This window comes from Haliotis rufescens, unplaced genomic scaffold (assembly GCF_023055435.1).
Source record: "Haliotis rufescens isolate VD_foot unplaced genomic scaffold, xgHalRufe1.0.p SCAF_15, whole genome shotgun sequence".
NCBI classification, from domain to species: domain Eukaryota; kingdom Metazoa; phylum Mollusca; class Gastropoda; order Lepetellida; family Haliotidae; genus Haliotis; species Haliotis rufescens.
Genome location: NW_025963835.1, coordinates 3394351 through 3409149, shown reverse-complemented (window position 1 = coordinate 3409149; position 14799 = coordinate 3394351).

The window sequence follows — 14799 nt, the reverse complement described above, 5'->3', positions numbered from 1 at the left end:
CTGTTCCCACACCTCGTGCAATTAAAGGGACCAAGCTAATTATCTTGATATAAACCGCCACGCGATGCAACATTGGCGACATGGCGTTAGGCAATATTGATAATATTGATAATTGGTGGTATCGGCATTAGTCAACATCATCATATATTAATTATCTTACAATTAGCATCGCTAAATATGTTTACAGTTTATTCATGTAGTGGACTAGAATTATTCATGTGACAAACCATGAGATGAGGGACATTTTGACTTCTCATTTAATTTTTAAACTACAGTATTTTAAAAACACAAGAAAATCAATCCATAACCATTAGTTAATATTTATTACAGAGATACATGGCATCATACATTTGGAATTATTTTCCGACTAAAAACTAAACTGTTTATGTATACATTGCAGTTTTCAAACATAATGTCTGATTACTTGAAAGAAGACATGTATGCTGAAAGTCATACATGTATGATGAAATACGATATTTGTGTAGTGACGATTTTGACGGAAGTATGACGCCACAGCACAATTGTATCCTAGCACCCTGTTGTCCAGGTGGGTCACATTATAGTCCCTAAAATATTCATTGTGTGTATTAATGCCACGTGTTATTTTAGGTCTTCCAGCCTATGCGTATCGCTCGATGGCTACCTTTTAACCGATTGCATGTACAACAGCCCCATGCTGTGTCCGCCCTTTCTAATACCTGTCAACTAAGCTAGAAATCGAATGGGTGGCACAAAAGCTTGATTAGGTAAATGCAACCCAAGCGAGAACGTAGCTTGCCGAATCCCTCTATCAGGCGTGGCGAGCTACCACCCTTACCACTAAGCTACCCGAGCACCTCAACAAGTAACCTCCTTTGGTGACCTTTCATCCGGGTCGTATCTTCGCTATCTTCTCGTCCAAATATCTTTCCAAATGTGAATTCTTGATGCCTATTCAGTGTCACTATTGGTTTGTTTAACCAATCCTAACGGTAATATAATCCACCCCAGGGACAAATGACAGAGACCAGAAGAGTCCGTTTGATCAACCCTGGCGGAACTAGATCCGCTCTCACGACGCCATTATACGGTATGCCATATGTCAGTCCTCATGTGGGGATTCCGGGTTAGAATTGGTCCCTATCGCTCTACACATCACAAATGCTACCAGAATAATAAAACCCTTCTGTTTCTGGTCTCCCAGTGGGTATTCCGGCTAAGAATTGGTCCCCAGCAATCTATGCTGGTCGTACGGGCGACTTAATCCGGTGGATCCGTTGGATCCGGTGGTCAGGCTCGATGACTTGGTTGACTGCATGTCAACCTACTCAGACTGCTTGAATTGTTGCTCATGATATCTGTCACTAGTTCTTCTAGTCATATAGCTGGAATATTGCTCATTGTATGTACAATCTAACCACACGCAAACAAACAGACGGGGTCAAGGCCTTATAGCACGTGTACAGGTCACGCGCATAACCAAATTCTTCACTTGGGTAGATAGATAAATAGACAGTTTATTTTAGTCTCATCCCTTTACAGGCCAATACATACAATAACACACACACATGGCCACTCCATATGGAGTGATGAAAGACTATAATAAACAATAAATCAATAAAACACATATTAAAAACTGACGGACAAAAGAAACTTTACCATTTTAAAAATAAAATTGCAAAAATTCAAAAACAAAAGTTTTAAAAAAATCAATGCAAAACATATCGTCCAAACACAACAAGGCTTTATGCAGAAAGTGATACACGTCAACGGCACGTTTTGTTTTAGGAAAATGCGAAAAAGTGAAAAACTCGTCCCGCAGGGGCAGCCGAAACTACACGTGCCATAAGGGTAATTTATAAATTATACGGACGGCATGTCAGACACTCACACTGATAAAAAAAACAAAAAACAGAAATGCTACGACTGACACGCGAACAACGCGAGCGGACCCTGGGTGTGATACAGATGGGAGCCGCCCACTTTGCAAGAACTTTTGGTTGCTACCGTTTTGCAGTAACTATCCTGATGCAACGTTACAGACAGACCGGGCAGACGTCAGACAGGCCATGAAAACGCAGACTCGGGGTAACTACGCCCAATGAAGACCGGTACTTGCGTACTTTGCATCTCCGGAATCGATTGCTGCCAGTGACGTCAACGGTGACGAAGGCCTTAGGACATATTGCAATCTTCGCCCGATTGCCCTACCAATTCTACAACAGCTGCCACGTGGTGACCTTTTTCAGCATGACAACGCCAGACATCATACAGCCCGTACAGTACATAACATCGTTGCAGCCAACAACGTCAATCTGACTCCCCAGACATATCCCCTACAGAACATGATGTAGGCCGTGGGCTAGGTATGACCCAAATCTTCAAGTGTGATATACCACTGGAAGCCATATATACGTACCTCTCCAATGAGGTATCAATAGTTGGTATTGAGTGAATATGGACCAATCCATGGCAAATCGAACGTCATAATCCCGACAAAACCAAATTCTTCTCGCAGAAACCTTTAATCCGGTATACGTTCTAGGTACGTGTGCCTGATTCCACTATAATCTTCTGACACATGTTCCAGTACTTCTCTTGAAGTACTTCTTAACATGTGATGTTACCAGGTGAAAATCTTTTGCACAATTTGGAATAAATTTACTCTTATAATTATATCAGAGTAGGATACCCAATAATTTATTCTCGGCTTAGCTACATCGGAACAACGCTTGGATGTATGCTCAGGATTTGGCTTGTCACCGACCTCGATGTGTTATATACCTTAGGAAACCATATATAAACACCATAATTTGATGTATGCTGATTATTGATCTACGTGTGGACAATCATACAGAATTCTTCTTGACAACTCTGATATCACTCACTTTTGTATACATATAAGAGGTTCACAGTATAATGCTCGAGTCGATTTCAGAACTTTGAATGAAATGGACCTATGTGTAACATATTCAAGATGGCAACCGTAAAGCTGTGCAAAAAAAACTGATCATAATGTAAATGTTATTTATTTCAGCAAATATACAAATCAATTTCTTGGACGCAGGCTTGATATTTTGACAAATTTTGCCGTTTCAAGTTGAGTTTCAGATTCTTTAGTACAGCTACTAGTTAAGGTGAATTTGCAGGGGGCACCACTGAAGGTTAAAGACGGATTCACTTACTAACATTTAATTCATACATAAATAAGCTTCTTAAGTTTCCAATTTACAGAAAATGTCTAAATGAGAATCGTCCAAATCGTATATGAATGGCTTGAAATGAAGAGGGACCATGCATTCACAGACATAAATGATATTCCAATTACATACTTAAGATTCTCTTACAGAATACCCAAGTTAATATATATATGGAAATGTCCCACCATGTAACAATGTCATGTCACTCACTAACTTCACTCACTCACTCACTCACTCACTAATTTCACCAACTCACTCACTTCCCTCACTCACTCACTCACTCAAACTCACTCACTCACTCACTCACTTCCCTAACTCACGTAACTCACTCACTTCCTTAACTCACGTAACTCACTCACCCACTCACCCACTCACCCACTCACTCACTCACTCACTTCCCTCCCTCCCTCCCTCCCTCCCTCCCTCATCCCTCCCTCCCTCCCCCTCCCTCCCTAACTTCACTCGTTCACTCACTCATTCACTTCCCTCACTCACTCACTCACTCACTTCCCTCCCTCCCTCGCTCCCTCCCCCCTCACTCACTCACTCACTCACCTCCCTTCCTCAATCACTCAATCACTCACTCACCTCCCTTACTCAATCACTCACTTTCCTCCCTCAATCACTCACTTCCCTCACTAACTCACTGTCTTCCCTCATTCACTCACTTCCCTCACCAACTCACTTACTTCCCTCCCTCACACACTCACTCACTCACTTCCCTCACTAACTCAATGAATTCACTCACTCTCTCACTTCCCTCAATAACTCACTCACCCACTCACTCACTTCCCTCACTTACTAATTCCATTCCCTCACTCACACACTCACTCACTTCCCTCACTAACTCAATAAATTCACTCACTCACTTCCCTCAAAAACTCACTCACTTCCCTCACTCATCCACTTCCGTTAATAACTCCCTCACCTCCCTCACTCACTTCCCTCACTCACTCCCCTCAATAACTCACTCACACACTCACTCACTTCCCTCACTAACTCATTCAATTCCCTCACTCACACACTCACTCAATACCCTTACTAACTCACTAACTTCTCTCACTCACACACTCACTCACTTACTTCCCTCACCAACTCACTGACTTCCCTCACTCACACACTCACTCACTCACTTCCCTCACTAACTCAATAAATTCACTCCCTCACTTCCCTCAATAACTCACTCACTTCCCTCACTCACTCACTTCCCTCAATAGCTCCCTCACTTCCCTCAATAACTCACTCACTCACCCACTCACTCACTCACCTCACTTCCCTCACTCACTTCCCTAACTCACACTCACTTCCCTCATTCACCCACTCACTCAATACACCCACTAACACCCTCAATTCCCTCACTCACACACTCACACACTCATTCACTCACTTCCCTCATTAACTCAATTTATTTACTCACTCACTTCTTTCATTCACTCACTCACTCACCCACTCACTCACTCACCTCACTTCCCTCACTCACTTCCCTAACTCACACTCACTTCCCTAACTCACACACTCACTCACTCACTTCCCTCACCAACTCACTTACTTCCCTCACTCACACACTCACTCACTCACTTCCCTCACTCACACAATCACTCACCTCACTTCCCTCACTCACACACTCATTCACTCACTCACTCACTTCCCTCACTCACACACTCACTCACCTCACTTCCCTCACTCACTTCTCTAACTCACACTCACTTCCCTCACTTACACACTCACTCACTCACTTCCCTCACCAACTCACTTACTTCCCTCACTCACACACTCAGTCACTCACTTCCCCAATTAACTCAATTTATTTACTCACTCACTTCCCTTACTCACCCACTCACTCAATACCCCCACTAACACACTCACTTCCCTCACCAACTCACTTACTTCCCTCACTCACACACTCAGTCACCTCACTTCCCTCACTCACTTCTCTAACTCACACTCACTTCCCTCACTCACTCACTCGTTCACTCACTTCCCTCACCAACTCACTTACTTCCCTCACTCACACACTCAGTCACTCACTTCCCCAATTAACTCAATTTATTTACTCACTCACTTCCTTCACTCACCCACACACTCAATACCCTCACTAACACATTCACTTCCCTCACTCACACACTCACTCACTTCCCTCACCAACTCACTTACTTCCCTCACTCACACACTCACTCACTTCCCTCACCAACTCACTTACTTCCCTCACTCACACACTCACTCACTCACTTCCCTCACTTACTCAATTTATTCACTCACTCACTTTCCTCAATAACTCATTTATTCACTCACTCACTTCCCTCACTCACTTCCGTCACTCACCCACTCACCCAATACCCTCACTAACACACTCACTTCCCTCACTCACGCACTCGTTCACTCACTTCCCTCACCAACTCACTTACTTCCCTCACTCACACACTCACTCACTTCCCTCACTCACTTCCCTCACTCACACACTCACTCACTCCCTTCCCCAATTAACTCAATTTATTTACTCACTCACTTCCCTCACTCACCCACTCACTCAATACCCCCACTAACACACTCACTTCCCTCACTCACACACTCACTCACTCACTTCCCTCACCAACTCAATTAATTCACTCATTTACTTCCCTCACTCACTTCCCTCAATAACTCACTCACTCACCTACTCACTCACTCACTCACTCACTTCCTTCACTAACTCACTCATTTCCCTCACTAACTCACTCACTTCCTCCACTCACTCACATACTTCCCTTACTCACCCACTCACTCACCCACCTCCCTCACTCACTTGCCTAAATCACTCACTCACCCACTCACCCACTCACCCACTCACTCACTCACTTCCCTCATTTACTTCCTTCACTCACTCATTCATCCACTCACTCACTTACTTCCCTCACTCAAACACTCACTCGCTTACCTCACTAACTCGGTTAATTCACTCACTCACCCACACACTCACCCACACACTCACCCACACACTCACTTCCCTCACTTACCCACTCACTCACTTCCCTCACTCACCCACTCACTCACTCACTCACTTCTTTCTCACTCATTCCCTCACTTCCCTCACACGTACGCTCGCTTACCTCACTTACTCAATTAATTCACTCTCACTCGCTCCCTTCACTTACTCACTTAATTCCTTCTCACCCTCACTCACTCATTTACTTACTCACTCATTCATTCCAATGGCGTATAACTATACATGTACTATAGTGTATTTCACTGTGAATCGGATCGGTGCCGTTTTGTTCGGGTTTAACACGTTTACGTAGCTAGACGTAACAACATCAATTTACCAGGTGATTTATATGCAACTTGAAGATACGCGACGCGTTGATAAATGAGGGTTTTTTAACATTCTTTAAACATATGAAAGGCATATTTTGTATTTATTTTATCAAAATATGTGCTGAAAAACAATATTAGCGACTGAGTGGGTTTTGTTTTAAGCGCTTTAAACAGTGTTCCAGTTATACTAGCTTGATGTAGGAGCTACGCCAGGGTGCAGGTCTCAGACCTTTACCACTTTAGTGAAACCCAGGAGCGCGTGTATGGTGCTGACAAACCTAGAAACATAATCAGGACGAATCTGGGTTCGAACCCTCGATCAAAGGTTTCTGGTTCTCACTAGAGGCATGGCTCTGATATAAATAGCTGTAGACGGCCACGAATGACTGCAGTGTGTGTGTAGCATCCCACACTCAGTGTCTCCACTGTCCAATTCTCGGTTTATCTAACATCCCCCGTTCGTAAGATGACATTCGTGAAACATCCGCTGTTCAGATTTAACCCGAAATGCTGTGTCCAGGGAAGATCAACAGCCACGCGATCTGCTCGCTTAATACAAGACATACTCGGACAATATGGTGCTGATCCCTTTAGTAACATCCTCATTGCTGTAGACTGCTACTGCTTACCTGGATCGATGCTCATGATGTCAATCACTGGATTGTCTGAATTCACCGTCACAATAGGCTAGATTTAACAACCTTAGTAGACGGAATTCACCGTCACAATAGGCTAGATTTAACAACCTTAGTAGACGGAATTCACCGTCACAATAGGCTAGATTTAACAACCTTAGTAGACGGAATTCACCGTCACATAAGCTAGATTTAACAACCTTAGTAGACCGCATTCACCGTCACAATAGGCTAGATTTAACAACCTTAGTAGACGGAATTCACCGTCACAATAGGCTAGATTTAACAACCTTAGTAGACGGAATTCACCGTCACAATAGGCTAGATTTAACAACCTTAGTAGACGGAATTCACCGTCACATAAGCTAGATTTAACAACCTTAGTAGACGGAATTCACCGTCACATAAGCTAGATTTAACAACCTTAGTAGACCGCATTCACCGTCACAATAGGCTAGATTTAACAACCTTAGTAGACGGAATTCACCGTCACATAAGCTAGATTTAACAACCTTAGTAGACGGAATTCACCGTCACAATAGGCTAGATTTAACAACCTTAGTAGACGGAATTCACCGTCACAATATGCTAGATTTAACAACCTTAGTAGACGGAATTCACCGTCACAATAGGCTAGATTTAACAACCTTAGTAGACGGAATTCACCGTCACATAAGCTAGATTTAACAACCTTAGTAGACGGAATTCACCGTCACAATAGGCTAGATTTAACAACCTTAGTAGACGGAATTCACCGTCACAATAGGCTAGATTTAACAACCTTAGTAGACGGAATTCACCGTCACAATAGGCTAGATTTAACAACCTTATTAGACGGAATTCACCGTCACAATAGGTTAGATTTATCAACCTTAGTAGACGGAATTCACCATCACAATAGGCTAGATTTAACAACCTTAGTAGACGGAATTCACCGTCACAAAAGCTAGATTTAACAACCTTAGTAGACGGAATTCACCGTCACAATAGGCTAGATTTAACAACCTTAGTAGACGGAATTCACCGTCACAAAAGCTAGATTTAACAACCTCATTAGACCGCATTCACGTCACAATAGGCTAGATTTAACAACCTTACTAGACGGAATACACCGTCACAATATGCTAGATTTAACAACCTTAGTAGACGGAATTAACCGTCACAATAGGCTGGATTTAACAACCATAGTAGACGGAATTCGTCCTCATAATAGGTTAGATATAACAACCATAGTAGACGGAATTCATCCTCATAATAGGTTAGATATAACAACCTTAGTAGACGGAATTCATCCTCATAATAGGTTAGATATAACAACCTTAGTAGACGGAATTAATTGTCACAGTTGGCTAGATTTAACAACCATAGTTGGAATTCATCGTCACGTTGGTGGGTAAAAATAAAACAAACAAGAAATGGTTATTCGAGGATGGATGTGATACGGGTGTCAAAGGCGATATCACATGCATCATATCAATGAATATCTAACAACAGGTCACGTGCACATGACGTCACAAGGAACATGACGGGCAATTCCACAGTACACAAGGAGCAGATGTTCAAAGGTGTACTTTCTTTTGCCCGATAGTTTACATCTGCTACTGTGCTCTGGCTATTCCGGGTCTGCTCTCGGTGCAAGATGTGATTCAGAGTGCACTTGTATTTTCCAGCTCGTTTATCGTCTTTGAAAACACAGTTACTCCATTTCGTCTGATCATTTCGAACTTAAACGCTACTTTATTTACTAGGAATAATGATCCATGTTTACGTTTTGCCTCCAGCATCCCATTAAACCCCAATTCAGTAGAAAGATGGAAAAATCATAACGCTATCTGTTCCTGTAAAATCAGCCATGGCCTCGTGGTCGTGTCTTAGAGCAGTTTCAGTTATTTACAAGGAAAAAGTTCAAAAAGCATATGTCATACTGTTGTCAAAGGCTCAGCGGGATAAAATAGACAAACGTACTTAACACATAAATAATTTCTTATAATAAACCCCCCTTCCGTTTTTTATTCAATGAGGTAACTTCATTATCTGTTAAAAAATACATTCTTTGTTGTTCTTCCTCTTGATTCCTGTTATGTCAGCATGTTAAGGCAATCTGAGGACGGGCGCTCTACCGACCAGCTGTTTCACGCCGTCCGTTTGCAAACAAGCAAAGGGACTCTCATTTACGTTGTAGATTGGGATATCTCGAGCTTTTCGTAGCAAATATTACTGACATACGTTATTTATACTACTTAGAAGCAATTGCAGTCACGTGTGATCCTTGCCACGCGTTTTAAAATAAGCATATACTTACAGTGAACATTTCATCATTAATTAAACGTGACGCCAGCTGTTTACGGAACTAATATATAGACTAGTGTAGTTTATGCGGAGCGAGGCATCGATAGCGTGTTTCGTATTTCAAGGGTTGTGTGTTGAGGTAAAGTAAAATATTGTTTAATGTTGTGTCTAAGGAAACTAAGTAGTGACGGATCAAAGAAGAGACTGAAAGATGAAATGTTTGGAACGTGTGTAGTGAGTGAATATAGTTTTACGCCGCCTTCAACAATATCCCAGCAATATCACGGCGGGGTACACCAGAAATGGGCTTCACGTGTATTAAAATATATCCATGTGGGGAATCGAGCCGGATCTTCGGCCTGACGTGCGAACGCTTCAACCACTAGCCTTCTCATATACGCTTGCAACATGCATACAGTGTCATGCATACAGTGTCATGCATACATGTTATAAGTGTCATCATGACCCAGAAATTAGTAAGTCCAGCGTTTGCTGTGTGAAGGTTTGTTTGTTTGTTGTTTAACGCCGCACTCAGCAATTTTTCAGCTATATGACGGCGATCTCAAAATCATCGAGTCTGGACCAGACAATCATTGACATCAGGAGCATCAATATACGCATTTGGAATACGATAACATGCATCAAGCAGATCAGCAGTCTGACCCCCGATCCCGTTAGTCGCCTCTTACGACCAAGAAAGGCTGCTGAAGACCAATTCGAATCCGAAGGGATCAAGGTTAACGGAGTTATAATCAAATCTTGCTAAGAGTTGAGAGACAAAATTTGGTTTTACACGTTAATAGGCAATATTAAACTTATGTCGAGATGGACTGTAAATAATCAAGGGTGGACAAACCCATGGCTGATGATATGATATTCTATTTTATGATATATATGATCGATATTGATTATCGATCACATCGTCTTGGCCGTGACTGGACTGTGATGGTATCATTGAGTAATATCAGTAGCAGTAGCAGTAGCTGTAGCAGTAGCAGTAGCTGTAGCAGTAGTAGAAGTTTTGTTTGTTTGTCGTTTAACGCCGCACTAAGAAATATTCAAGTTATATGACAGCGGTCTGTAAATAATTGAGTCTGGACCACACAATCTAGTGATTGACATTATGAGCACCGATCTACGCAATTCGGATACGATGACATGCATCAACTAAGTCAGCAAGCCTGACCACCCGATCCCGTTACTGCAGTAATCTAGCCTTGCCAATAGTATAGACTTGCATGGGCTGTATTGGATATATTTGTTACAGGGTCTGTATGACAGACTAATGGTAGTAGAAGGGGTAGTAGTAGTAGTTGTTGTGGCAGTGGTGGTAGTAGTAGTAGTAGTAGTAGTTGTGGTAGTGGTAGTGGTAGTAGTTGTTGTGGTTGTGGTAGTAGTAGTAGTAGTTGTGGTTGTGGTAGTGGTAGTGGTAGTGGTAGTGGTGGTAGTAGTAGTGGTTGTGGTTCTGGTTGTGGTAGGGGTAGGGGTAGTAGTGGTTGTGGTAGTGGTTGTGGTAGTGGTAGTAGTGGTAGTAGTAGTAGTAGTGGTTGTGGTTGTGGTTGTGGTAGGGGTAGTAGTGGTTGTGGTTGGGGTAGTGGTTGTGGTAGTGGTAGTAGTGGTAGTGGTTGTGGTAGTAGTAGTAGAAGTAATGGTAGTTGTTGTGGTAGTGGTAGTAGTAGTAGTAGTAGTAGTAGTAGTTGTGGTAGTGGTGGTGGTGGCAGTTTGTTACCGTACATACTAAAATATGGAAGCAAATAAATAATGAGAGACCAACTTTGATATGCATCATTTTATTGCGAGTTTCATAAACACTCTTAGAAGGCTGTCCAAGTTTTATGAAAACAAGGTATAGGGCGACACACAGACATCGTTCTGCATCGTCAAGGCATTGACAACATGGCCCACTCACTACACACAGGGTATAGGGCGACACACAGACATCGTTCTGCATCGTCAAGGCATTGACATCATGGCCCACTCACTACACACAAGGTATACGGCGACACACAGACATCGTTCTGCCTCGTCAAGGCATTGACATCATGGCCCACTCACTACACACAGGGTATAGGGCGACACACAGACATCGTTCTGCATCGTCAAGGCATTGACATCATGGCCCACTCACTACACACAAGGTATACGGCGACACACAGACATCGTTCTGCATCGTCAAGGCATTGACATCATGGCCCACTCACTACACACAGGGTATAGGGCGACACACAGACATCGTTCTGCATCGTCAAGGCATTGACATCATGGCCCACTCACTACACACAGGGTATAGGGCGACACACAGACATCGTTCTGCATCGTCAAGGCATTGACATCATGGCCCACTCACTACACACAAGGTATAGGGCGACACACAGACATCGTTCTGCCTCGTCAAGGCATTGACATCATGGCCCACTCACTACACACAGGGTATAGGGCGACACACAGACATCGTTCTGCATCGTCAAGGCATTGACATCATGGCCCACTCACTACACACAAGGTATACGGCGACACACAGACATCGTTCTGCCTCGTCAAGGCATTGACATCATGGCCCACTCACTACACACAGGGTATAGGGCGACACACAGACATCGTTCTGCATCGTCAAGGCATTGACATCATGGCCCACTCACTACACACAAGGTATAGGGCGACACACAGACATCGTTCTGCATCGTCAAGGCATTGACATCATGGCCCACTCACTACACACAGGGTATAGGGCGACACACAGACATCGTTCTGCATCGTCAAGGCATTGACATCATGGCCCACTCACTACACACAGGGTATCGCAACACGAACAGGTTCAGCTGAAACAAGGATACCTAGCGGAAAATCAATGTATCACATAAAACCGTGTAAGAAATCATCACGAATTAAGAAATGTTTTCTTTGTGGTTTCAATTGCAGTCCGCTCTATAAAATGTTGTAAGACGAGACTATGTTACATTTCGTTGGGTCGTCCCCGCAGACATATACGTCACACAACATTAGGAAAATATAGCCGACATTAACATTGCAAAACAAATTTAATAATTTAATATCATTATATATTAATCATTTTAATATAATTTTATGTATACAATATAAACATATGATTATATGACAGCCATAACGGTAAAGTGAAAGTATCATTAATTCATATTATTACTATTACTTATGATTTATGATTAGTGGTGGCTTAAGTATTGTAGCAGTCGCCCAAATAACTCGCTTACCCGGATGTACGTATATATCTATTGTTGACATCCTCGATTATCCAGTGTTTAATATCCCCATGTTATCATTATAAGTACCCTGGATTCATTCCTCGTTTTGAGCCCAATTCAAATGGAACCCTATAAATAGCCATCCAGTCAAATAACTCTCGTTAGCGAAAGACAATATGTGCTAAGTTAAAGATGTGAGATCCAGAAGTGGTGACGTCACTTCCGATAAAAAGCTAAGGTAGCGAATGAGTCCAGTTTATTTTATCTATAGAATGGAAAAATGCGCTAGATTCAAATATGATGGCATGGGCTTTTTAAAAAAATGGAATAAGCAATGCACACGGTCAGCAGAATGCATGGAATCACAAAAAAATGTGCTGTGCAGAAAATGAAGAAAAAAGTGAAAGGACGAAGCGTGTTGATTTTGTGATGGACGGAATGTTCCGACATCAGGGCGCTAACAGAGAAAACCAGAGCCTCAAGAGTTATCGCCCTTTGAAACATTGTGCGTGAATGCAACTTTTGGGCAGTAGGTGCCCATCGACAGGCGGTTGCGTCCAGTGTCATTTCGTGCAAATGGTAAATCTTTTGATCAAGGCAACATTTTGAAGTAAATAAAAGTTTGTCTTTTTCAAAAAAGCACTTGATCATGCGCATAATTAAGAGGGTTATGAAGTGGAGAAGTGTGGTGGTGGGTGGGGAAGGGTTTTGGGGTTGTTTTTTATCCTTTTTTAGGGCTGGGGGTCGGTGGTTTATCGCGTTCGTTTTGAATGAAATTTACAGGTATCGAATCTATGTTCGAAACCTCTACAACGAAAACAAAGTAGGTTTATCCCCCAAATTGAACATTTGAAACATCGGTCGTTATCTCCTAAATGATTGTAATTTCAAGTTGACAGAAGAAATATGACAGGAAATTTGGAATGAATTGAAATGACCACAAACGAAACCGAAATAGCTGCCATGGGTATCTACTTGTAAATATTTGTAAACAAAGGCCTGGATCATTTCCAGTAGTTTTTCCTGTTTTCCTAGCATGGCCACAATTCCACGGTCATGGGAGTGCTGAGTATTGGATAATAGATCTTCACGCGCGACTATTCTACATATTCCTGAATCACTAACTGGTGGAAGCCCAATGTGATGACACTCAGCGATATATATATATACTTATATACACATGCGACAGCTGCAAACGCATCTTTGGGGTACGTATACGTAGATTACCTGTCGAAGCCCGTCATTAAAGTGCTGATACTCGGAGACTTTCGTGACAGCTCGTGACATTCCGAGATACATCGTGAATACGCGTGTCATCCCTGGACAAACCGAATGCTGGAAGGTGCGAATGCTTACGAATCAGAACGCCGTGCGGTTACGGAAAGGCTGAGAAGAGTGAACGTGAACAGGTTGTGTAATGGGGGGACTTTCGGGGTGGGGCATTGCCGAGAGGCAGTTATGGGGAAATGTTGAGAGACAAGGACGGAGCGATGTAGAAAGACAATGCTATGGTAATAGAGAGACAAGTATTGGGTAATACAGTGAGACAATGATATGGTAATAGAGAGACAAGTATAGGGTAATACAGTGAGACAATGATATGGTAATAGAGAGACAAGTATAGGGTAATACAGTGAGACAATGCTATGGTAATAGAGAGACAAGTATAGGGTAATACAGTGAGACAATGATATGGTAATAGAGAGAAAAGTATAGGGTAATACAGTGAGACAATGATATGGTGATAGAGAGACAAGTATTGGGTAATACAGTGAGACAATAATATGGTAAGAGAGAGACAAGTATAGGGTAATACAGTGATACAATGATATGGTAATAGAGAGACAAGTATAGGGTAATACAGTGATACAATGATATGGTAATAGAGAGACAAGTATAGGGTAATACAGTGAGACAATGCTATGGTAAGAGAGAGACAAGTATAGGGTAATACAGTGAGACAATGATATGGTAATAGAGAGACAAGTATAGGGTAATACAGTGAGACAATGATATGGTAATAGAGAGAAAATTATAGGGTAATATAGAGAGAAAATGATATGATAATTGAGACAATTATTGGGTTTTACAGAGAGACAACGCTAGGGTAATAAAGAGACAAGTATAGGGTAATACAGAGAGATTATGATAGGATAATATAGAGACAAAATAATGGGGTAATACAGA